The sequence below is a fragment of the Conger conger genome, chromosome 11, assembly GCF_963514075.1.
Source record: "Conger conger chromosome 11, fConCon1.1, whole genome shotgun sequence".
NCBI lineage: Eukaryota > Metazoa > Chordata > Actinopteri > Anguilliformes > Congridae > Conger > Conger conger.
The window spans coordinates 13289051-13316686 of NC_083770.1; the positions used below are offsets into that span (position 1 = coordinate 13289051).

General features: G+C 45.1%; 2 long non-coding RNA genes across 2 annotated transcripts; one reads left to right on the forward strand and one right to left on the reverse strand.

Annotated features, from left to right (window-relative positions):
• Positions 1–683: 683 nt before the first annotated feature.
• LOC133140987 (uncharacterized) lies at positions 684–24423 on the reverse strand. The gene is made up of 4 exons (XR_009710039.1): positions 23949–24423; positions 3417–6494; positions 1536–1674; positions 684–1397 (listed from the first exon to the last, which is right to left on the reverse strand). It is a non-coding gene; the product is annotated as an uncharacterized LOC133140987 (long non-coding RNA).
• On the forward strand, positions 2276–13797 carry LOC133140989 (uncharacterized). Its single transcript, XR_009710042.1, has 4 exons — positions 2276–2667; positions 10638–10688; positions 10785–10814; positions 11839–13797. It is a non-coding gene; the product is annotated as an uncharacterized LOC133140989 (long non-coding RNA).
• Positions 24424–27636: the final 3213 nt, after the last annotated feature.

Below are 27636 nucleotides of genomic sequence, written 5' to 3' on the forward strand. Positions count from 1 at the left end.
AGGAGTACCGCTGAACAGAGAGACTTTTTTAGCGAGCTGCGCCGAGACAGAGCCGCGGAACGTTGCGGGATTTGGGGAAGGAGTGGCGCCGTGCAGGACCGGGCTGGTCCTAAGGACGCTGCGCTGTTTCCCTGGAACAACATTGCGAGGGGAGACGGCAGGACCTGACCAGGGCGGAGAGTTCCGTCTCCCGCTCTGCAGAACACTAAGGCGATATCCAGCATCGGGGCCGGCGCCGACTCGCTTCCCAGCGGCTAGGTGGGTGGGTTCAGCATAGAAAAGAATAGGACCGTGGAGGGGGCGGGAGTCCGCTGGTGCTGACAATTTTACAGACACATATACATGTAAACACAGACATGCACATATACACACAAACATTGATAGATACAAACACACACACGCACACACACAGTACAGGTATAATGTAGCACATGCAGGCACACAGATAAACACAACACTCAAATAACCACAGACAGATAATGCTCATTAACACAAACAATCATGCAATTGTATGGAAGTGCACGCACATCACCGCATGAGTACAGTACCACTCACCTCTGAGCCTGTGGTGTGGCCTTCACTTCAGTGTGGGGGTTTGTGTCCCCTCTTGTCTGGTTTCTCTTCAGTTCAATGTGGTGTATTGTTTACCCAGCACAGTGGTTGGATTTAACAAATGCTTTAAAAAGTAATTCAAAAACTTCCCTCATCAACCCTGACACTGAATGAAAACCTCAAAAGACCTAATTTAGGAAGTAACAAGTATGATTACTCAATGTTTTGGCCATGGTGACAGTTTGGTTATTACAGTTTTTTTATTTATTTAATATTTTTTACTTTGGCACAAATCTCGCAAGTTTCTGCTCAATTTTCAAAAGGGGAGCGGGTGGTGGAGGGGAACAGCCACATGTCTCACACAGGTCCTTGTCAGTAAGTCTGTTTACATGTATACGGGTCTGTAAAATTGTCAGCACCAGCTGACTCCCGCCCCCTCCACGGTCCTATTATTTTCTATGCCGAACCCACCCAACTACTAGGCACCCCCTTCCCCCACAGAGAAGTTGCACAAAGTTCCGTGTAAGGAGCCCCGGCTGCGCCTAGCCGCTGGGAAGCGAGTGGGCGCTGGCCCCGGTGCTGGATATCGCCTTAGTGTTCTGAAGAGCGGGAGACGGAACTCTCCGCCCTCGACAGGTCCTGCCGTCTCCCCTCGCAATGTTGTTCCAGGGAAACAGCGCAGCGTCCTTAGGACCAGCCCGGTCCTGCACGGCGCCACTCCTTCCCCAAATCCCGCAACGTTCCGCGGCTCTGCCCCGGCGCAGCTCGCTCCAAAAGTCTCTCTGTGCAGCGGTACTACTGTCCGGGTTCGCAGCTACGGCAACCACCGCAACCTCGGAAGACCGCTGCCCAAACCGAAAGAGGAGGAGAACAAAGAAACATTAACAAAAAACACTCATACAAACAGAAAACGAACCAAACTGTTTAAAAACCTTTAACAATATTCAAACACCTCGCGTCTCTCTCTCGCGTCTGCGACTTACTTGCTTCTTTTAAGCACAGCCAGCACATTATTGTCCTTGCAGGTCTTCATGGCGTTGGTGTAACATTCAATGGCCTTGTCAACTTCACCCGCCTGGAAGCATTTATTCCCCTCATCTTTTAACTGGATTGGGTCACCATCTGGAGAAAAAAAATGTCATTAAAACAAACTGTTTTAATGTTTTATACCTGTAGTGTGTGTGTGTGTGTGTGTGTGTGTGTGTGTGTGTGTGTGTGTGTGTGTGTGTGTGTCTATCAATGTTTGTGTGTATATGTGCATGTCTGTGTTTACATGTATATGTGTCTGTAAAATTGTCAGCACCAGCGGACTCCCGCCCCCTCCACGGTCCTATTCTTTTCTATGCTGAACCCACCCACCTAGCCGCTGGGAAGCGAGTCGGCGCCGGCCCCGATGCTGGATATCGCCTTAGTGTTCTGCAGAGCGGGAGACGGAACTCTCCGCCCTGGTCAGGTCCTGCCGTCTCCCCTCGCAATGTTGTTCCAGGGAAACGGCGCAGCGTCCTTAGGACAAACTGTTTTAATGGAACCTGACAGCTGGGCTGAATTTGCCGGAGAACTAATTGGGGCTGGGCGTGCACATGTATCCATGCGTGATTGATGTGCCAGCTACCGGGTTTGGGGGCGTGGTGCAGCTGTTTCGTGTTTGTCTGACGAGGCTGTGCTTAAAAGAAGCAAGTAAGTCGCAGACGCGAGAGAGAGACGCGAGGTGTTTGAATGTTGTTCAAGGTTTTTAAACAGTTTGGTTAGTTTTCTGTTTGTATGAGTGGTTTTTGGTAATGTTTCTTTGTTCTCCTCTTTCGGTTTGGGCAGTGGTCTTCCGAGGTTGCGGTGGTTGCCGTGGCAGCGAACCCGGACACTAGTACCGCTGCACAGAGAGACTTTTGGAGCGAGCTGCGCCGGGACAGAGCCGCGGAACGTTGCGGGATTTGGGGAAGGAGTGGCGCCGTGCAGGACCGGGCTGGTCCTAAGGACGCTGCGCTGTTTCCCTGGAACAACATTGCGAGGGGAGACGGCAGGACCTGACCAGGGCGGAGAGTTCCGTCTCCCGCTCTGCAGAACACTAAGGCGATATCCAGCATCGGGGCCGGCGCCGACTCGCTTCCCAACGGCTAGGTAGGTGGGTTCAGCATAGAAAATAATAGGACCGTGGAGGGGGCGGGAGTCCGCTGGTGCTGACAATTTTACAGACGCATATACATGTAAACACAGACATGCACATATACACACAAACATTGATAGATACAAACGCACACACGCACACACACACACACACGCGCACACACACACACACACACAGTACAGGTATAATGTAGCGCATGCAGGCGCACAGATAAACACAACACTCAAATAACCACAGACCGATAATGCTCATTATCACAAACAATCATGCAGTTGTATGGAAATCCCCAAACACTGATGCAACTCATTCACAACAGGCCCCATTCAGAATCACTGTTCCCACACCTTAATGTCAACTGAATGAGTCAACAATGCTGAGTTGGTATGTGTAACGATTAGATTATTGAATCAACAAAAAAATTGAAGTATATAAGCTTTAATTTGTGAATAAGTTCTGTGTTTAATATGTATTGCAAAATTGATGGGGAAAAAAGTCATTCAAACAAACAAGCCCCAGCACACACACATTACATGCAAACACACACACAAGACATCCTGCAGAATTAAAGCATTCCCTCCTTATTTGGGCAACAGTTTGTGCCCCTGCAGAGGCCTGTTACTGACAAGGACCTGTGTGAGACATGAGGTTGTTCCCCTCCACCACCCGCCCCCCTTTTCAAAAACCCCTGTGAAGCACGCATGGAAGTGCACGCACAGCACCGCATGAGTACAGTACCACTCACCTCTGAGCCTGTGGTGTGGCCTTCTCTTCACTTCAGTGTGGGGGTTTGTGTCCCCTCTTGTCTGGCTTCTCTTCAGTTCAGTGTGGGGGTTTGTGTCCCCTCTTGTCTGGTTTCTCTTCAGTTCAATGTGGTGTATTGTTTACCCAGCACAGTGGTTGGATTAAACAAATGCTTTAAAAAGTAATTCAAAAACTTCCCTCATCAACCATGACACTGAATGAAAACCTCAAAAGACCTAATTTAGGAAGTAACAAGTATGATTACTCAAAATGTTTTGGCCATGGTGACAGTTTGGTTATTACAGTTTTTTTTAAATATTTTTTACTTTGGCACAAATCTCGCAAGTTTCTGCTCAATTTTCAAAACCTTGGACACAAGATGCACACACAAGACGGTTAACACAACCTGTCCGCCTGCTCAAAACATGCATTCTGCATTCATATATTTGAAGAAACCTTGTACTTTTCTTCGAAGTGCTTTTACCGCACACTTGGAACGAACGCTGGCGCATTTTGGCTGCCACTGCTCTGGTGGACTGTGTTTGTTTTTCGTGTTTTATGTTTAGCCGTTTCTGTCTAAAACAACACCGACAAACTAACACAGACTCATCTATCAAGTGGATCCTGGCGTCTTTTCCGAAAACAATTAAAACCAAGGGCTATTGACCTTGGCCTAGGCCCACTGGATACCTTTATATTATTTTTTGGTCTTTCTCCCTGCTGGATTTTTGTATGCGTGTGGTAGCCTACACTCACCGGCTCTCATCACGCCTTTCACGAGCTTTCCCTCAGTTGCTCTCCGCTCGGCTTTGTCGGTAAGTTCCTTGCCTGCAGGTCCGCTGGCTTTTTGGGTGGACTGAGTTGCTTGTTGCCGCTCGACCCTCTCAAAGGCGCTGGTAAATCGGTAGTTGCAATTTTGGTGGCTAACGTGGTTTTAATAATCTGGCGTCCTTGCTCTGAAGGTTGGGTCAGGGTGGTAGGCTACTGCGGCTTCCTGGTTACCGGGGGATCTCTACTTCGTTTGCGAAACTAAGTTTTTGGATTATTTACCATGCATTCTCCAGATGGATTGTTTTTGCTTTTGCTTATTATATTTTATCCTGGATTTCTGTTTTTAAAGGCCAATTCAACAGCTCCGTACTTTCCCCAGGCGTTTACATACTCTCGCACAGAACTTTGCAGGTTGAATAAACACAAACATGCGGACACTAATATGTGTTCATTTTGGTCCAGCTGCCGTCCTAGACTGTGCCATTTCCCTCAAATTGACTATCGAAATCTTCGTCCAGTGAAACGCGCGTCTCCGCTGGAAAAGACTGATGTCGCTTCTAGTGATCATATTACCTGCAGTCTACTGAATATTAGATCACTATCTAACAAAACTTTTAGAATTAATGATTATATTACATCGTTTAACTGTGACTTCCTATTGCTTACAGAAACATGGGTGAATTCTAATGATCAGTGTAAATTTATTGAGGCATGCCCGCCCGAATATAATTTTTTTTAATAAGCCCAGATCCAATGGCCGGGGCGGAGGCATAGCTGTGTTATACAAAAGTCAGTTCAAATGTAACACTGTATCGGTGAATGATTTCTCTTCTTTTGAAGTGCTCATGTTTACTCTGTAGTGCAATGCTCCTGTTCCGTGTGTGGAGGCTGATCGCCCCCCCCAAACCAAACAAGGATTTTATTTTAGAATTCTCAGATCTTTTATCTTTTTTGGTGTTAAAATGACAAATTGATTATTCCTGGAGATTTCAATCTTCACGTGCATGACATATCAGATTCGGCTTCCACCGAATTCTTGGAACTAACAGATTATTTTAACCTAGTGCAACACGTGTCAGGTGCAACGCACAATAAAGGGCACACGCTAGATTTAGTGTTTACGCTTGGTCTGGAACTAAATAGCCTTGAGAAGAAAGACATTTGTGTCTCAGATCATCTCAGCATCTTATTTGATGTCCAACTTCCAGTTATATGTACAAATGATAAATGTGTTTTTCGTTCTCGATTCATCAACATACAAACAGCTGAAATGTTTTCTTCAGCATTTGAAAACCGTATAGTTAATTCTACCCCGCTATTAGGCACATAGGAATTAGTAAAACTTTTTTTTTTTTTTTCGGTTAAACGCAATGAGGTTAACACACTGTCAACCTTACGAGCCTGCCAAACTGATGTTCAACGCTGGATGGCTCAACTTCCTACAACTTAATCGCCATAAGACTGAAATTTTAATTTTTGGAAAACCGGAGATCGCTCAACAAATTCGTTTAAACCTTGGCCCTTTTGCACATAATGTGAAAAGTACTGCTCGAAATCTGGGAGTAATTTTGGACTCAGAACTTAATCTCAATCTCCACATGACAAAAGTAATCCAGACTTGTTTTTACCATTTAAGAAATATCTCAAAAATCAGATGCATGTTACCATTACAGGATACAAAAAAAATCATTCATGCTTTTGTTTCTTCACGTCTGGACTATTGTAACTCCATATATACATGTCTAAGTCATAAATCCATATCCCGTCTCCAGGTGGTGCAGAATGTAGCAGCCAGACTTTTGACTAGGACAAATAGAAGGGCCCATATTACCCCAGTTCTAGCGACGTTACACTGGCTTCCTATTGAATTTAGAGTAAATTAAAAAATTTTACTTATTACTTTTAAAGCACTGGCTGGCATTGCTCCGGAATATATCATTGACCTTTTAACATCATATCAAACTTCTCGCACACTCAGATCATCTTCCTTGGCATTATTGGCTGTTCCAAAGTCCAGGCTGAAAACGAAGGGTGATCGTGCTTTCTCGGTCGTCACGCCCAGACTTTGGAACAGCCTTCCTTTGGATATCAGAACAGCTTCCTCCGTGTCCATTTTTAAGTCCTAGCTCAAGACTCACTTTTATAAAATGGCTTTTAATATTTAATGTTTGATGTTTTGTGTATTTTTTGTGTATTTTTTGTGTATTTTTTATCTCTTTTTATATTTAATTGTTGCCGTCTTGTCTCCTCATTCAGCAGGCCCGTCTTATCTGGAAAAGGGCCCGCACGGTGCTCCTCAAGAGCGTCTCTGAAATGAGAAATACAATACAATCAGGCATGTGGAGGGTGATGAGTGAAACTGAAACAGGCGGGTCTGGGATGAGTTTGAGCGGGTGAGCGGGTGAGCGGGTGAGCGGGTGAGCGGGTGAGCGGGTGAGCGGGTGAGCGGGTGAGCGGGTGAGGCAGTATGACAGTTTGTTTCTAACTGTAGCCGTTACAACCTCTAGCTGCCTCTCAAAAGTTGGTTTGCCTCTCATGACTGAGTGTGGTAAATTCACAGTAAACTGTAAATGAATGATTGATATACTGTATTGGAAACCCAGAATAACAATTTTTACTGTAATGTAAAATATGATAAAGAAACGAATCACAAAAGCAACAGTATTCGTCAGGGGGTTTCCAGTATTTTACCATTTGCTCACAGTGCAATATACTGCAGTTTAGAAAAGAAAAATACAATACAATCAATTACTCAAAATACATGAGTCAATAACAAATGCATACCAAATAGCTATATTTACACTATATACAGTAATTTGCACATATATTGTCTGCCTATCGGTATCAGAAGTCTACTGTTGGCCCATCCATCCTGTCCTCTGCTTTTGGCCATAGATTTTCATCAACATCACAGCGAATGTTATCTCTTGCCATATACCACGGAAAACATCTCTGCGTGCCTTATCCAGCCCTGGATGTGTTCCACTATTATGTCCATACACCCAGCAGCCATTACCATCTAGAAGTGACATCTGTTCATGTGGGTGGTGGTCATAAACCTTAACATATACCTTCATAAACTTCATATTGGTACCTGAGTTCCTTGACACGCTCAGAGTTCCTGTCAAAGGGGACAGGGTACAACTGTTTCATCCTGATCTGATGTTTCTGTAGCACTCTTGAAATGGTTGTCGTGCTAACACTGTCAATGTTTGGAAATATGTATGTCTTGTCTGATGCTGTTGTTGGCAATGACCATCCCAACTATTGCATCCTCCTGTTGAGGCATAAATATTCTTCCCCTTCCCCCTGTGTGAGGTAATCGCTGGGTCCTGTAGTGAGTCAAAGACAAATGTGCACTGATGCATCTGCTTTTTCTGGAGAATTCCTCTATAGCCTAGCTCACCTGAGAGAAATAAACACACAACCCTGTTTCACCGCAATCTAAATAAACACCACTTGTACAAACAAACAAATAAATAAACAGCAGAAACACAGTGACTACTAAACTTGGCTAGAAACAGCACAAAGAAGTAATACTTAGTTAATCCTGGAGAAAATGCTACAAACCCACTGGAGAACACTAATGCACACTCTACCACAGGCTACCACTCGGTAACAATAGCTATCACAAAAGTCGTAGCCTATGTGACGCCACGTACAGCGTTTGCGATTAGATGTTGCGGTTAAATAAACTGGGAGAGTTACATTTGAATCAACTGTGATTTGGGGAAGGAGACTCCAAAAGGACACATGGAAACTAAATTATATTATGGATAGATGCTCACTGATATATTGGAATATGCTGCTGTGTGCTCCATTTCGTTAATCATTGAAAGGTACAATTCGGACATCTAATGGCAATGAGAGGAATTGCAGCAACAAAGACCCTGAAACCACAAAATGCACTGTTTGACAGTGACAAACGCGACAGCCTGCCGTCTTTTCGTAGTGTTCTAGTAAGAAAATCTCAGAACAGGTGACTTAATGAAAGGTTGCTGCACAACATTATGTTCTGTCTTTTTGAAGTTTTGACTTTAGCTAACCAGGCACATCTTGGGGCACAGTAATCCCTGTCGACCCTTCTGGCTCCTGGGAGCCAGTTCTCTTGTGTCTCCATGTGGACACATTTCTGATGTACTGGACCAGAATGTGCACCAATAGTGTCACTGGATTACTTGTCTTGAACCTGATTAAACTTTATATTCTCCTCTGAGGCTCCTACAGTGATTGACAACTATATTATGTAGACCTGTATACCAGCTTGTTAATGCAAGTATTTAATTAGCCAATCATGTGGCAGCAACTGAATGCATAAAAGCATGCTGATGTGGTCAAGAGGTTCAGCTGTTTTTCAGACCAAAAAGACAGATTGAGCCTAGTACTAGACTCATTTCTATTTTGAATGGAGATCCTCTGTACAAAGCTCAATTTAGCCCAGAACAAAACTTCATCTCTGTCAGTAAACCTGGCCTGCAGTACGTACTTATGTAGCCCTAGCTCCCTCTGGTGGGAAAAGGTATGTGTGTGTTGTAAGCCAAGGCTATGAGGTGATCGCTAATATGACTTTATGGGCTACTTATGTTATATTCACAAGTGATGTTACCTCTGTTAATGGAGACAAATGATAAGTACTATGAAAATGTATTGAATTCATTAATACCTTTTTAATTAAACTAAAGGTATTAACATGGCCTGCGGCGGCACGGATGGTGCAGTGGGTAGCACTGCCGCCTCACAGCAAGGAGGTCCTGGGTTCGAATCCCCATCGGCCAGGGCCTCTCTGTGCGGGGTTTGCATGTTCTCCCCGTGTCTGCGTGGGTTTCCTCCGGGTACTCCGGTTTCCTCCCACAGTCCAAAGACATGCAGGTTAGGCTGATTGGAGAGTCTAAATTGCCCGTAGCTATGAGTGTGTGAATGAATGGCGTGTGTGCCTTGCGATGGACTGGCGACCTGTCCAGGGTGTATTCCTGCCTTTCGCCCAATGTATGCTGGGATAGGCTCCAGCCCCCCCTGCGACCCTGTTCAGAATAAGCGGGTTCGGATAATGGATGGATGGATGGAACATGGCATGCCCTGTGTGGTGGTTTTTTGGTCATTCTGCTCCCATTAAACTGTCTGTAACTTTCATTGATTGCTTTTGTCTTATTCTCATCAAAATATTGGACTGCTTATGAACATAACTGCTCACAGAATGTATGGGTTTGAGTGTGAGGTGTGAGATCAGAACACTCATCCCATCTAGTCTAATCTCCATTTTGTCTAATTTAACTAATTTAATTGTCCACCTCCACCAGTGCCCACCCTCACACACCCCACGGGGGCGACATTGGCTCAGGAGGTAAGAGCAGTCGGATGGTTGTCGGTTCGATCCAACCATTTACCATTTACCCCTAAATGGTTTGGTCTTGGATGTCCTGTCATGACTGACGGGAACCCTGCTCTTTTCACTCGTGTAAACACGTGAACCCCTTCTCTGTTTCCGTGTCTCCGGGCAGTGTGCAGTCTGCCTGCCCCCACAATGCGCAGCACCTATCCTCAAAATATGCAGAGGTGATAACTGCACATGGCTGGACAGAACGTTGGGAATCAAAAACTGCTGCAAGGACAACCTGAAGCCAGATGAGCCGTGTCAGCTGATGAACGGAAGCCTTGTGGTGCAGTCTGACCAGCTCATTACCTTTGAAGGCATGAAGGCTATCCCCTCCAAGGATGTGCATGAGTACTCCTGCACTTGATCCAGTTTGCGTGTTCTGCTGTTGTGGTGTAGAGTCGAGATGGTGGGACAGTAGGATATGGGAAGCTGCCAGATGATTCTGTTGTAAAAATCGAGAATGCAGAACTATTCATACATTGTTCATCATTAAAAATGCCCCAGGCAGCTGAAACTGTATTTCTGTTATTTATTCATTTTTTTGCAATCATTGCAACGACTTTCATGAAGGGAGATTTAATTTAATGCGGTTTCCCCATCTGTCGGACTGTGTGTAGTGTTGTGGACGTGTGTGCGGTCATATGTCAGTTGTGTAATCATGACCGGGGGGACATTGGCTCAGCAGGTTAGAGCAGTGGTCTGGCAGTCGGAGGGTTGCTGGTTTGATTTGTGTGCGTGTGTGCGTGCGCGTGCGTGCGCGTGCGTGCGTGCGTGCATGTGCGGTGAAGCATCTCTGCAGCGTGCGCTGATATTGGCCTGTCTCCCGGACCCAAGTTTCCCCCTGGTAAGCGCTCTCTGTGAGCTGGAAGATCAGACCCAGCATGCTGATCATCACTCACGCTGTGGCCTAATGAGAGTGTAGCCTTGCAGGGTGATTGACATGCACTCACACATGGAGATCATTTTGGGGCACCATAGAGGCTGTCTGTAGATCTTTATCTATAACCCTCTCTGCTTTCTATGGTGTTGAGACAGCATGTACAGAGTTTTAATTTGTCATTTTTATTTGTTACACAGGCCAATTGATGAACACTACCGCCAACACCATGACCCCAGACACCGGGCCTTGTGAGTTCTGAGCGAAAGGAAAGGGAACTGAAGGAATCTGTCTGCTGATCTCATTCAGAAATCAACCATTTCATCTGTCCTTTCTATCATTTTCAGATCGTGCTGCAATTTGGTGAAGTGTAGGAGGTAATGTGAAGTTTCCTACAGCTACTATGTATGCAGGATTCAAGCTGGCAACCTCCATGTCTGTAACAGGCAGTGCAGGGGGAAGGGGAGAGGGAACGTGCCTTATGATTCCCTGTTGACAAAGGTGTCCATTAACTGATCGTTCTTGTGCTCATAGGTGTTGACATCCGTGTCGTTATCGGTGTCCTTATCGGTGTCCTTATCGGTGTCCTTATCGGTGTCCTTATCGGTGTCCTTATCGGTGTCCTTATCGGTGTCCTTATCGGTGTCGCTGTCGTTATCGGTATCATCGTATGGAACAAAGTACGTGGTTTCCAAAAATTATTGTTAAACTGAATTGGGGGGTGTGAGTGTGTACATTTGGTGTAACGGTGTGTACCATATGTAGTGTATGGATCAGGGGTGGGCGAAGGGGGCGGAATCCGACCCTGGGTTTCATGACAACACCAGCTCTTAATGGCTGAACTGGCCACTTGCGTGTGTCCTGCTAAGCTGGTGCAGCTGTGCCGTAGTCTCTTCTACAAGTGAAACTGTCCATGTAATGCAGGGAGCCCCTCCGTTTCACAACTTTGTGCAGACTTAATATTTTAATCCGTCATATGTTCATCTGAGATTTGAGATCAAGCATATGCACCTGCTACAGCCACAGTATGCAAGCGTTTCCTGAAGATTTTACCGCGCTCATGTAGAGGATAGAACAAGTGTGTCTTATGGAGCAGTCACAAAACTAAACCTAAGGTACATTGTGCACCCCCTGGTGCAACAGCGAAGTAAGGCAGGAAGCAAAAGCCTGCAGAGGCCACAGGAGCATAGCTACTCAGCTCTCACGCAGACCAACAGGGCCGGATTATTCCGTGTGTGAAGAGCTTTGCGTCTTAAGTTTGTCATGGATTCCAATCAATAGTCCAATGACGTCAAACTTTATCGGCACCAGCATGTATTTCACAGATGTACCCTCTTGCTTTGCTTATTCCAACTGCCGTTAACTAACTGAACCGTACTGAACTCTACATTAACCAATCAGAGGGGAGTGTGTGCATGTTTGTGTTGCCGAAGACGGGACAGGACGAGTCCTCGGAACGCTGCGCCTCCTGATGGGAATGCCGGGAACGAGAACGAGATGAGTGCTCTTCAAGGTCAAGCGAATGGAAATGTCACTCAGGGGCCTGGAAACATCTGAGGGCATGGAGTTGGACTCCCCTTCTCTATTTGGCAGACGCTGTTATCCAGAGTGACGTACAACAAAGTGCATACCCATAACCAGGGATAAGTGCGCTGAAAGACCCTAGAGGGAGGTACCATTTCAACTGCTACCTGCACAACAAAGATAAGGGCCTATTTTTTATTTTTATTTTATTATTATTTTTTAAACAAACAAACAAACAAACTAAGCAAAAGTATGACCAAACCCCTGAACTAGCCAAACACTGCTTACTTAGCCAAACTAAAAATACTGATATACAAAAAAGTAAATCACAGAAAGATAAAGATAAGTAAAGCAGAGCGCAGATGGAGAAAATCATATCTCCAGGTTCGTTACAATGCCTATAAAGGGAATCTTCAGAAATAAGTGCCAGACAATCCCTTTTCTCTAAGATTATAAACAATAACATTAATAACACATGCATCCTTTTTAACACTTTTGATAAGCAAACTAATCCACCAGCATCCATGGCTCAGGAAATCTACCAGTAAATGCAATTAATTTGCCTCCTTTTTTAGCAATGAAATAGGCATAAGACACAAATGTTTGATTTAGATGGAAATTTTGCTTTTAAAAGAAGACATGAATGTCATCACTCAACAGTGTAAATTTTCTTTGAAATATTTTGTATAGACTGTGCTTTTAAGTAATAGCTTGTAATGGTACTTTTGTCTTTGAATGAAAGCCTTTTCTGCAGAGTTTCAGGTAAAACAGTCTCAGAACGTTATGTAAAAATAACGTTAAAAAAAATATTGTGTACACATTATGGATGTTCCATATCCACTCTTCATGAGGACAGCTACGGGATGTCACCTGTTTTCCCCGATAAAATAACGACTATGATGCGATTTAACTCAACAAAATCATGTTACATCTTAAACCATCTGCTTGTGCCCTCTGTTCTACTTGCTTGTAGCTTAACCCTCTTACAATAAATCACATGCTGGTTAAGTGGGCCTGGTGTTTTAACATTGTATTTCTATTAACTGTCAGTCTGCTATTTATTGTCGTAACACATGGACAACTGAACTTCTTGCAATACGTTGAATTTCCAGCTTAATAAATAGTATAATCCAAAGACGGTTATGCTTATGAACACATTTTCTGATGCTTTCTTTCTTCTTACAATAATCATGAATCACCCTATTTATAATGTATGTGTGTGTGTATATTTGTGTTGGTTGATTGGGGTGTTTTAACTCCCAAGTGTTCAGAATTCACAGTACTGAGCATTATGCAGGGGCACTGATCTGTTAAAACGGCTGGTTTGAGCAAAACATTCAAATGAATCCTCACTTCTTTTACACTTGTCATGCCAAAAAGGCATTTTGAATTTGAAAATTGCGTGCAGTGTTATTCATGTTTGCCATATTATTCTCATTTATTTTAATATATACATGATGTTCTCGGTTCTAATCAACATTGTTTATGAAACGGGATGACCGTGTTTGAGCCAGATGAGCAGGCCAGGAAATTCCCACTCCGAGGCCTTGCAATAAGGAGGAAGAGAGCAGGTTTCACTGAATGAAGTGCTTGCCAAGTTTGCACAGGTTAAAGTAACTGTGAAGATCACTAAATAATTATTTTTAGTATGGTGTACTCTTTCTGCAGTAATAAAGACCTTTATAACTGGATCTAATATCATGTGTTTTCCTGACTGGGGTTGCCTCAAGACATGGGTGGATATTTCCATCGCAACCCGACAAGCGGATGAGAATTCAAGGGCCCTGCAACTCCCAGGCCCGTGGAGGAACTCTGAAGGGTTTACATGATCTTCCACACTGGGTGCAGAACACGTACATTGTGTGTGCGTGTGTGTGTGTGTCTGTCTGTCTGTCTGTCTGTGTCTGTGACTAATGGGACTGTAACCACAGTATTGTACTCAGAGCCACACTCACACACGTGGATTTGTATATAATTAAATGTAATCATTTTTAATATGAATAATGCATGGATTATCACATTATCAGTGTGCCAACCAACCCCACTCACATAGGGACCCACCTCTTAAAAAATATTGTTACTGAGCTAACATCACTTATCATAGACTTTCAAATCTTATATCAAAATGTAGCTGATTCCTATCTTTAAAATGGAAGTAAGTAGGCAATGCTGATATTTCTATCCATGATAGTTTTATGACATTTAATGATTAAGGCAATACATTCAAATGTATTGAATTCACTGCTAAATACAAATGCATTCATTCCACGATTTAACCATTCTAATCGGGTAAAAATGCAAGTCACATCTTTTTTTAACATCGTTTTCCTACATATGTTACGTGGGAGCTCCCACTGGTGGAAAAGCTTTGAAGCGCCGTCAGTGGTTCAGTTAGTCATTGGGGCCGGCCCAAGGCAGGCACTATGCTAGGAACCATTCATCCCGCTCTCTTACTGCAACCACATGTGCGCTGGCCGAATGACAGAACGGCTTATCGCTCTGTGAAAAATTGCTCTTGAAATATGATAAGTTAAAAACACGAACAAAGTAGCCACACTAAACCCAGTTTACTGTTCTTTTCTGGGTGTGATGTGTTGTGAGACTACGTTCAACACTGGATCTTCTACTGCCGGACACGAAGTCAAAGATACGTAAGAAACAACTTAAACAAAAGGAACAACATGACACACACAGTAAGTGGAGAAGTTTTTCCCCTGGTGATGAGGTGTACATCCGTAACTACAGCTACGGGCCCAAGTGGGTACCAGCGGTCATGGAGCAGAACACAGGACCTGTATCCTACACAGTACAGACAGCAGATGGACGCATCATGAGACGTCATGTTGACCAAATCCGGAGACGGCGTGCAACAATGGCCGACGAGACGTCCATGCCGGAGGTGACAGAGAAGCCTACCACTCTTCAGGAGCCAGAGCAAGCAGCTGAGGCCTTGTCTGCAGACTCAACGGTCCCTGCTTCAGTGGAAGGAGAAGTCTCTGATCCTGCTGAAACGGTTGCGGTTCACCCTCCAGACCCGCCAGACGTGAGAGCAGACCCACCACACTGACCGCGCCACTCTGAACGCACTAGGCTCCTGCTTACCTGAAAGACTTTGTAAGTTAATAGTGAGCTCCCTCAAGCAAGAGCAAGAATGCGCTCTGGGAATCACTGGATGGCTGGTAGTCTACCCACCTTCCTAGTTAATTCTTGTGCTATGTTCAAGCATGAGATGTTAAACATAAAAAAAAAAAAAACATGGTAACTGTGGTTAAAGCTCACCCGAGTAGTTCACTCTTAAGGGGGGAGGGATGTGGTACACTGACTACCTGTTTATTAAACTTACCTGCAGTACCACCCCACACCATAAGGAGGTACAGTTGACCCCTAAGGTTATCAAGTTGATGGGTTGACAGATAGAGATTAAGAGTGATAACTGCAATGACACATTGGTGAATCTGTAAGCTACGTGAGACTGAATAAAAACCGGTAAACGCAAGTACAGTGAAACTACATCTGTTCAATAAAACCTATATATATAATATATAATATAGCCTGCCTTCTGCTGCATCACTCTAACTCGCTGCATCCGTGTTACAAAAAGGGCATCCTATACACAATCTTGTCACCATCACCTTCGACACACCCATTTGTTATATATTGCTATTAAATTGAGGAATCTAGACAATTGTGGCCCTTCCAATTTATGCCTCTACTATATCTCCCATATGGTCTAGCGGTTAGGATTCCTATATTTCCCATATGGTCTAGCGGTTAGGATTCCTATATTTCCCATATGGTCTAGCGGTTAGGATTCCTGGTTTTCACCCAGATGGCCTGGGTTTGACTCCTGGTATGGGAAGCGCTTTTACTCTGTCTATGCCTGAACAAAGACTCAATTGTTGACTGCAAAGGCGGGCGCGTTATTATGTAGCGACTTGTTGAACTTGACAGAAGTAGCCTAATTTAATGAAGGCTACTCTTTCACAATGTGAATGTGCACATTAACTAAGCCAGGACTCAAAAAGTGGGCCAGGCCATAGGCGCTTCAGCTTTGAAATTCACAGCTGACATTGGTTCACAGTCGGAATGCAGGCAACTTACTAGGCATTTAGTAGAAATACCAAAGCACCATAATAATAGATCAATAGGCCTAATTTAATGTGTATGCACATAAGATTCATGGTGGGTTTACTGAATCGTGCCAGAAGATTGTGTATATAGATATCTGAAACTAAGATATTATTAGTCGAAATACAGTTGTACATATCTTGAACTGGAGAAAAACTAAAGTGTAGATATCTTGAATTTGAGTTACAACTAATCATAACTAATTCAAACAGAGATAGCCTATCTGGAATTCACATTTTAGACAGTCAAAACTGAATTGTAGATATAGCCTACCTTTAATTGGATATATATATTTAATTGGAGTGATGTCAATCTTATACATGCTAATGCAATTAGAGACATCTTAAATGAGTATTTTGACTAGCCAAAAATGCACTTGCAGATAACTTGTATTTTCGTTTGAAGAAAGGGGCTGAGAACTGGTGGGAGAGAACAGGGAAAGCAGTTGTGCGCCCTCTTTTCCAGGCCACATCTGTCCAAACTGCAGAGGGTCATCTATGCCCCCAACAACGTTGCCCCATTTGACTTGGGCTCCGCCCTCAGGGGACCCAGGGGGGAGGGGCCCAGCTCTCCCCCCAAGCCTGTAAGCAAGGCGGTGAGCAGTGTCGCCTGTGAGGCCTTCACCCACTGCACCCAGTATCAGGCCTCCTTCAGGTCTACCAGCACACCTGCCAAGCCTACGACCCACCCAAGGTGGGTATGGATTTCCTCACCTCCTACTCTCTCGACTACCTGCCCTGGGGTGTTCAGACCTCCTTCTCCCGCGACTACCTGCCCTGGGGTGTTCAGACCTCCTTCTCCCTCGACTACTTGCCCTGGGGTGTTCAGACCTCCTACTCCCTCGACTACCTGCCCTGGGGTGTTCAGACCTCCTACTCCCTCGACTACCTGGCCTGGGGCGTTCAGACCTCCTTCTCCTGCGACTACCTGCCCTGGGGTGTTCAGACCTCCTACTCCCTCGACTACCTGGCCTGGGGCGTTCAGACCTCCTTCTCCCGCGACTACCTGCCCTGGGGTGTTCAGACGTGCCCCCCCATCCATCAGTGGGAGGAGTTAGTCAGGCCCACCGGACCCTTCTACCACATGACTGCATACCAGGGGGCGACATGGCTCAGGCAGTAAGAGCAGTCGTCTGGCAGTCGGAGGGTTGCCGGTTCAAGCCCCCGCCCGGGCTGTGTTGAAGTGTCCCTGAGCAAGACACCTAACCCCTAAATGCTCCTGACCAGCTGGTTGGCGCCTTGCATGGCAGCCAATCGCCGTGAGTGTGTGTATGAATGGATGAATGGAGAAGCATCAATTGTACAGCGCTTTGGATAAAGGCGCTATATAAATGCCTGCCATTTTACGCGTAGATCATCCTGTTGCAGCCCGGGGGCAGACTGACGGAGTAGTACGGGTTTCTCCGATGGCGTCTGAGAAGGTGTTCTGTGGGCTTTAAAAGTCACTCAGACCTCTAATTGGGATTAAAACTCTCACTCAGATTTAATTCAACAATTCATATGCAACGCTTCTTCGCTAAGTTTCTGTTATGCCTTTTGTCCTCATCATCGTTGTCATTTCATTATCTTTTCTCTAATATCAGGATTTCCCACAACATGATATTTTGGGACTTTAAAACTCTCGCTCAGATTTAACTAATCCAATATTTCATATGCAACGCTTCCTTGGTAGGTTTCTATTATGCCTTTTGTCCCAGTCATTGTTGTCATTTGATGATATAATACTGATGATGATAAGGGGTGGCCTGTAGCGTAGTGGTTAAGGTAAATGACTGGGACACGCAAGGTCGGGGGTTCGGCCACCATAAGATCCGCACAGCCGTTGGGCCCTAAACCAAGGCCCTTAACCCTGCATTGCTCCAGGGGAGGATTGTCTCCTGCTTAGTTGAATCAACTGTATGTCGCTCTGGATAAGAGCATCTGCCAAATGCCATTAATGTAAATGTAATATACACTCAGTGAGCACTTTATTAGACTTATTAAGTCTTCTGCTGCAGTAGCCTTTGCACTCATAGGTTTGACGCGTTGTGTGTTCGGAGATTTTGTTCTGCATACCACTGTTGTAATGTGTGTAATGTCACATGTTCTCCCCATTCTAATTTTTGATATGACATTTACTGAAGCTCCTGACCCCTATCTACATGACTGTATGCATTGCACTGCTGCCACACAATTGGCTGATTAGATAACCACATGAATGCCTAATAAAGTAATAAATAAAGTAAAAATGTTCCTGATAAAGTGCTTGGTGAGTGTATTAGGCAAAATCCATATGCTAGGCTTTTTAAAAATCAGTAAATCAACTCGCAGACCACTTGGAATCATTCACGGACCACCAGTGGTGTGCAGACGACAGTTTGAGAACCGCTGGTGTAGGAGTAAAAGTCACCGATTTTTACACTTGACCATTTTATTTTTTCTTACTTTCAGCGGCTTGACACTAATCTCAACATTTCTCTTATCTCTGATTATTCTGTCTGTCTGCCTCTCTCATTTCCACACATTGGCCAGTGTTTGAATAATAGCATAACCTACACCTACATTTGCCCCTAGTAGACAGGTTCACACTGTCCTCACTTTAAATCCATTTTTTTTAATGATGAATTCATATTGTTTTTATCCAGTATATTTCCTTATACATCATCCTATACATATTTACTTCTAATTATTTATAATGGTATTAAGGTTGCATGATGGCAGTCAGTTCTGAGAATGGGGGGGGGGGGGGGGGGGGGGGTCTAGGAGGCTTAAATAAAAGTGACATGATACATAATCTGTATCATGTCACTGATGTTACATTTTACCAATAAAATTATCCAATAAAGATATTGACTCTGGGTCATTATTCTTGCAAGCTGCATGTGGCAGCTGTCAGCAAAATGGCCGACTACACACTTCTGTTTGGCCGGATACCTTTAGACATATATTTAGTTTAATTGTATTTTTTTAGCTAAAATTTTGTCAACAAAATATTGTTTCTCCCCACTGCCAACACCCCTAGCTGGCTACTTTACTCACCTGGCAGGCTACTGAAAGATTTGGGGAACACTACGATGGTATGACAAGAGAGAGAGGGGGATGAGGAGAGATGGAGAGAGAGAGAGGGAAAAGGCTTAAGAAGCTTATGGCAACTTTGAAGAGAACATTAGCACTTTACAAAATCTACTGGGGTCTTTTAAAAAACGAAGGGAAACTTGTATACCCCCACACAGCCAGGTGGCGCCGTTTCACCATTTACGCAACTAAAGTCTGCAGTTCTTGAACTCTGGTCCTTGGGTTCTTCTTTGCCTCCCTCACCATCTTCCTCACTGTGCCTGGGGGCAACATGCACTTGTGTCCTCTTCCTGGCAAGTTTGCAACTGTGGGCGACATGGCTCAGGCAGTAAGAGCTGGCAGTCATCTGACAGTCGGAGGGTTGCCGGTTCGATCCCCCGCCCAGGCTGTGTTGAAGTGTCCTTGAGCAAGACACTTAACCCCCAAATGCTGCTAACAAGCTGGTCGGTGCCTTGCATGGCAGCCAATCGCCATTGGTGTGCGAGTGTGTGTATGAATGGGTGAATGAGAAGCATCAACTGTACAGCGCTTTGGATAAAGGCGCTATATAAATGCAAACCATTTACCATTTATTTATTTAAACCATTTTGTGTGTGCGTCTTGTGTCCAAGGTTTTGAAAATTGAGCACAAACTTGTGAGATGTGTGCCAAAGTAAAAAATAAAATAAAAAAACTAATAACCAAATTGTCTGTGTGGTGTCTTGGATTGCTGGTGCAAGTGCATCTTCCGGCTGCTGATTAGTTGGTTGCTACGCTGAAGACACACTGTTCTCGGCTTCACCAGGCGGTGGCACTGCCTCCATTAATTTTCAATGGGAGGGCCGTCCCTGCAAAGCATGTTCGGATCAAAGCGGCTGGAAGCGGCTCGAAAGCTTGGAAAAGTTTATCTACAAGACGGGAACCTCTCCTCTGGAGAACCAAAACAGATTTGAATTCCGACGTCAACTTTTCCCTCCTTTCAGATTTTCATTCCCCGTTCATTAGTTCCGTTGACACGGAAGACGTTAATACAATAGAATGAATTGCCACTCGCATTTAATTGAAGGGGAAACCGGCACTGAAGCTGGCTAGCTTGTTCTGATCAATACACAGAGCATTGTTGCAATGCTGTAATGTAATGTAATGTAACATTGGCCACAAGTTTCATGTCAGAAGGATACCTATGGCAAGCCGTTTTAACATTGAATCATTTTTCTTGATATCATAATTCGGAAACTCAGAATGGAACCTAGTTAATGAACAGTTCATGTTCATGAATAAAGTAGCTACCCCTTTCCACAGTCTCACAGAACACAGAAAAAATAGTATAGCCAGCTCAAATCACATGCAAAAGGTATTAAAACTGGGGAAGGAAAGTACTTTGGGTGTAGGAGGTGTGCACATGCATTAGCAAAAGGATTTTGTGGCATGAACGAGACAAGCTAGTTTGGTAAAGTAGGTCATATGTCTGATAAAAGTATGTGCCTAGGGCTGGAACAGGTTTGGGGCTGCTTGGTGACATGACATCCATGAGAAAGATACCATCACCCCCCCTCCCTACATGCACACACACATCGAGGTATCTATGTCTCCTCTTTCTAGAACTTACCAGAGCTTCTGGATACAGACCCAGCTGTACCCCCCCACCTAGCTGTCACACATGCATCCCTGAAATAGACTTCACCATGGGCCAAAACATTTTGACAAAAAAAGAGGTTGTCATCATACTTGTTACTTATGAAATTAGGTCTTTTGAGGTTTTCATTCAGTGTCATGGTTGATGAGGGAAGTTTTTGAATTACTTTTTAAAGTGGGGAACAACCACATGTCTCACACAGCTCCTTGTCAGTAACAGGCCTCTGCAGGGGCACAAACTGTTGCCCAAATAAGGAGGGAATGCTTTAATTCTGCAGTATGTCTTGTGTGGGAACAGTGATTCTGAAAGGGGCCTTTTGTGAGTGGGCTGCATCAGTGTTTGGGTATTTCCATACAATCACGTCATTGTTCACGTCAATGAGTGTTATCTGTCTGCGGTTGTTGTGTTTATCTTGACAGGGCCTTTGAATGTTACACCAACGCCATGAAGACCTGCAAGGACAAGAATGTGCTGGCTGTCCTCCATCAGAACAGATCAGCCTGCTACCTGAAACAGGTAATGCCACAGAACTATGAAGAGTACACACACTCACACACACACGCACACTCACACACACACACACACACACACGCACAAACACAGGCACACACACACACACACACACATACACACACAGGCACACACACACTCACACACACACAGGCACACACAGGCACACACAGGCACACACACACACACAGGCCCACACAGGCACACACACAGACGCAAACACACATGGGCACACAAATACACACATATACACACATACGGGCACAAACACACACACATACACAGACGCAGACACACACAGGCACACAAACACACACATGCAGGCACACACACACACACAGATGCACACACACGGGCACACAAACACACATATACACCCACATATGGTGATGGTCAACATTAGATATCTGCCAAATAAAAACCTGATTTTGAAAGAGAGACAGAGAGAGACTTTCACTTTTCAAGTTTCTTTATTGAAACATGCCACCATCTCAATACACTCTTCAGGTGCCCCTTTTTGTGGCGCCTTAAGGGATCTACAAAAGAAATCCAGCTAATAGCTGAGTGTAATTCATCATTTAACTCCTCCACTGCTAGTCTTTTGAATCTATCCGATAAATGATTTGTGCTATAATCAGGAAGGCCCTTGAAGCCTCTTAATCTTCTTTCAGTATTGACATCCCTTCCGTTTTCCTTATCTCGCCTATATTTTTCCATCTCCTCATACTCTTTGATCTCCCAATTATCTTCATTGTTTTCCTCATCCTGTTGCTTTAACCAGGCATTGTGCTCCTCCCCTGTAGGAGCAAGCCCACACGTGTCAACTAAGTATGTTATCACATCTACCGTTTCCTTGAACGCCAAACTCCCTGGGTCACCAATTTCCCGTTCAGCATGTTGAGCATCTTCCACGGTCATGCTAGAACACATTCTACACATGGCCTCAGTCAGACCTTTAGCCTTGCTCTCTAAAACCCTAAATCTAAGTCCTCTGACTTCAGACTCCTCTACTGACAAGTATGGCTGCTCATTATCTCTGAACCACATATTTTTCCTCTTACGGGCGTTCTTGCTACCACCTCAATGGCGTGTGCAAGGGGTTAACAATGCATTCCTTCCTAACCCATCCCCCGTCAATCTCTCATCAGGGGGGCCTAGGGCCGGGTCCTCGACAAACACACAACCTCAAAAAGGATTGCCTTAAAAACTATCCCCAGCCCCTATTTACAACCCCCCCCCCCAAACCAGACAAAAAGAAGGAACCAAAAATTACCAGACAAAAAGAAGGAACCAAAAATAACCTGACAAAAAGAAGGAACCAAAAATAACCTATTGTTGTTTTCACTGGAATCTGTTTCATCAGACGATGCTCACCTATTATATGTTATTTGTGCATTTTCTCCCACACATATGGTTACAAAACATTTTTAAAGCTAGCCTTTTCCTGGGAGTGACTAAGGCAACAGTCTTCCACTCCGCCAGATAGCCCCAGCACCACTCTCTCACCCTGCCTGGAAATCCCCCTTAATAACTGCTGTAATATGGAACACTCCACTCTATCTGGGCCAATCATCATGGTTTGCTTGTGGAAAGATGCCTGTGTGTGAATCATCACAGTTTGCTTGTGAAGATATGCCTGTGTGGGTGAGTTTTAAAAGCATTTTGAAATATCACTGTGGTGCTGAGCATGCAGCATGTGTATAATGTAAGGAGAATGTAAATTCAGCGTGGCTCACAGCAATGTGTGGCAGTGAATTGAATCTTACTTCCTCTCACTTACTTCCTCTGCCTCATGCAGTAGGAATGCACAGTAGACAGCTATTTAGAGCTATTTAGCATGTGTGTGTGTGTGTGTAAGTGTATGTGTGTGTGGGTGTATATATGCGTGTGTGTGTGTGAGTGTGAGTGAGTGTGTGTGTGTGTATGTGTGTATATATGTGAGTGTGTGTGTATGTGTGTATATGTGTGAGTGTGAGTGAGTGTGTGTGTGTGTATGTGTGTATATATGTTAGTGTGTGTGTGTATGTGTGTATATGTGTGAGTGTGTATGTGTGTGTGTGTGTGTGTGTGTGTGTAAGTGTATGTGTGTGTATGTGTATATATGCGTGTGTGTGTGAGTGAGTGAGTGTGTGTGTGTATGTGTGTGTGTGTAAGTGTATGTGTGTGTGGGTATATATATGTGTGTGTGTGTGAGTGTGAGTGAGTGTGTGTGTGTGTATTTGTGTATATATGTGAGTGTGTGTGTGTATGTGTGTATATGTGTGAGTGTGTATGTGTGTGTGTGTGTGTGTAAGTGTATGTGTGTGTATGTGTATATATGCGTGTGTGTGAGTGTGAGTGTGTGTATGTGTATGTACACTCACATATATACATACACACACACACACTCACTCACACTCACACACACACACGCATATATACACCCACACACACATACACTTACACACACACGCTAAATAGCTCTAAATAACTGTGCATTCCTACTGCATGAGGCAGAGGAAGTAAGTGAGAGGAAGCAGGGGAGAGGACGCTGGAGTTAACTGTCCGCTGCTTCTCCGCCTGAGCTAGATCTAACTTATCTATAGTTGATTTTACGGACTTTTTTTACAGATTATTAGTTGTTTTTAAGCGTGGTTTATTGAGCATTATGTGCACTGAGCTTTTTGTGCGGATTTTCCTACCTGCTGCCGCCCGTCTAACCCGCCGTTTCAGTCATCCATATTCGGATCCCCTGCACTCCTGGTTTACTTCAACGTCCACCACGCTCCAGCTCATGTCTCGACCAGCGCTGTTGTGAGGTATTTCCCTGGGCAGTTTTTCAGCTGTCCCCGGTGCGGGTTGGCCTCGTTGCCTGGGACCGCTACCTCCACAGTAGCCAGCCCTCCGCTAGCCGCCCTTCAGCCAACTAGTGGCACTGGATAGCCTGGCTGGCTAACGGGTAACCCAACTATGCTGAAATATTTCCCCTCTCAGCTGCTGGAATTTAACAACTGCACGACCCCCTCGTGCATTTCAGTTATCAAACAACTTGGACTTCTACGCCGACTTCGTTACACGCATAGAAGCTCCCGTCAAAAGTTTGTCTACTCCCAGCCTGGTCATTCAATTCCTTCCATCTGCTCTGCTGCACGCTCTGTCGCACCTCGTACACGTCATCAGAACATCGTCGCAACTGGATTTAGTAGCAGCACTGGAAACATAGTGAGGCTGCCTCACTCCAGGCTGCATAGAAAACGTGAAGTGGATTTCACACTGCACAGGCTGCACAGAAAAAGAGGAGTGGATTTCACAGTTCTTCGCCCCATACAGAGATTCATTACTCCTTCTACCGTCAAAATTGAATTATTGAACATTCAATCCCTCAACCTCAAATCCACTTTCATTCATGACCACATACTGGACAAAGGGTTGGACCTCATGTGCCTCACAGAGACGTGGCAACAGCCAGGGGTCTATACCACTTTAAATAAAGCTTGTCCCCCCGGTTACAAATACATTGAAAAATCCCGTAGCACTGGCCGCAGTGGTGGCCTGGCCGTATTCCACCGTTTCGATCTGGATTTGTCCCCCCTCTCTCTGCCTAACCACTCGTCATTCGAATGCCTAGCATTTAAATGTAAACCCCCCTCCCCCACAACAATTCTGCTCATCTACCGCCCACCCAAACCAAACTCTGCCTTTATCCCAGAAATGCATGACCTTCTCACAACCCTCTGTACAACATCTGCCAATATCATTATTCTCGGAGATATAAACATTTATGTTGACACCCCCTCCTGCCACTCTGCATCTGCCTTTCTACAATTACTGGACTGCCTAAACCTCACTCAACATGTCAACGTCCCAACACACAACAGGGGGCACACATTAGATCTGGTCATCACTGACTCTGCCCCCATCAGCAATCTCCTTGTGTACGACCTGGGTGTGTCTGATCACAGGGTCATTGCACTGGAGCTGCCATTTCCACCCCCTCACACCAAGCCCAAGCGCCAAATCTCTTTCAGGAACATCAAAAACATTAACACAGACGCCTTAATTTTGGACCTCCAGCACCTCTGCTCTGCAAATTTTTCATCAGCCAGCGATTCAGTGGCTTTTTACGATAATACCCTGACCAGTCTCTTGGACCTCCACGCCCCAGTCAAAACAAGAACGGTTACTTTTTCACGCTCAGCTCCTTGGTTCACCCGAGAGCTGCGAAAAATGAAGGCAACTGGGCGTGTCCTTGAGCGACGCCTCAAGGCCACAGGCCTCACCGTCCACAAAATGGCCTACAAAGACCATCAAAAGGCCTACTTAATTAACAATAGCCCTGGCAACTCCAAGCAGCTATTTTCCACAATAAACCAACTACTCAAACCGCAACTTCCCACACACACAGACATCACAGAGGAACAGTGCAATAACTTCATTTCACCTTTTTCAGAAACAAAGTCGACACCATCCGGTCCCATCTCATCAGCCCCTCCACTCCACCTCCTCCCACTGCCATCCCACAGCCAGGGATCTCCCAGCCTCTCTGCTGTTTCTCCAACATCACACAGCGAGAGGTTGAGGACATCATCAATACAATGAAATCCTCCACCTGTGCCCTGGACCCCGTTCCCACCGCTCTGGTTAAATCAAGCATTTGTGCCATAAGTCCCCTGATCACCAAAACCATAAACCTTTCCCTCCAGTCTGGCCACGTTCCCTCTGTTCTAAAAACTGCCATCATTACACCCCTCCTCAAAAAACCCACCTTGGACTCGGCAGTCCTTGCCAATTACAGACCCATCTCCAACCTCCCTTTCCTTTCCAAGGTCCTGGAAAAAGTGGTAGCTGCACAGTTCCAGGACCATCTCCAACTCAATAACATTGCAGAGAAGTTCCAGTCTGGCTTCCGCACAGCCCATAGCACTGAAACAGCACTAGTCAGGGTCACTAATGACCTGTTGATGGCGGCTGATGCTGGCTCCCCTTCACTCCTCATCCTGCTTGACCTAACCGCAGCATTTGACACCATTGACCATCACATCCTCCTTAACCGTCTACACTCCATCGGCCTCTCTGACTTTGCTCTGAATTGGTTCGAATCATACCTCTCCGACAGAACCGAGTACGTCTCTTTGGGAGGGAAAAAATCCCGGACCCCACCTGTGGTGTCCCCCAAGGATCCGTCCTCGGCCCCGTCCTCTTCACCCTCTACTTGCTCCCCCTCGGCCGTGTCATCAGCCAGTATGGAATTTCCTTCCATTGCTACGCTGATGACACACAACTGTACCTTAAGACTGACTCACCCCCCTCTGCAGTTCCGCCGTCACCATCTCCATCATCCACACTCACTACCTGCCTGGAAGCTCCAAAACCGAAGCCATCCTAATTAGCACCCCCCACCAGGTTAATTCATCCTCCATTACCAGCATCTCTTTCTCCGGTCAAGTCCTTCCCCTCTCATCCATAGTCACCAACCTGGGTGTGAAAATTGACCCTCACCTAAACTTTGAGGCCCACATTAAACACCTGTGCAAAACCTCCTTTTTCCACCTCAGGAACATTGCCAAACTCCGTCCCACACTCACCCTCCCAGATGCAGAAAAACTTGTCCACGCCTTTGTCTCCTCCAGGCTGGATTACTGTAACGCACTTCTCATCGGGATCCCTAGCAAGAGCCTCCTGAGGCTCCAATACATCCAGAACAGCGCTGCTAGGATCCTGATGAGAGTGCGTAAGTACGACCACATCACACCGATCCTCCACTCACTTCACTGGCTCCCCATCACCTCCCAGACTGAATACAAAATATCCCTTCTGACCCATCAGTGCATCTATGGAAATGCCCCCCCCCCATCTCAAAGAACTCCTCACCCCAGAACCCTCCACTCGAAACCTTCGCTCTGCCAACACCAACCGCCTCCGTCCCCACAAGACCAAGCTCTGCACCATGGGCGACCGAGCCTTCTGCTCGGCTGCTCCCCGCCTGTGGAATGCCCTCCCTGACTACCTGAGAGCACCACAGACCACTGATGCTTTTAAAAGAGGGCTAAAAACCTACCTCTTTACCAAAGCTTTTTCTTAGTTTTTATATTTTATACATGCCATTGGGTGTTTTATTCCCTGTTTTTACCCTGTAGCACTTTGAGATTTGGTCTCCAAATGTAAAGTGCACTACAAATAAAATGCATTATTATTATTATTATGTGTGTGTGTGTGTATATATGCGTGTGTGTGTGTGTGAGTTAGTGTGTGTGTGTATGTGTGTATATATGTGTGTGTGTGTATGTGTATATATGCGTGTGTGTGTGTGTGTGTGAGTGAGTGTGTGTGTGTATGTGTGTATATATATGTGTGTGTATATGTGTGTGTATGTGTATATATGCATGTGTG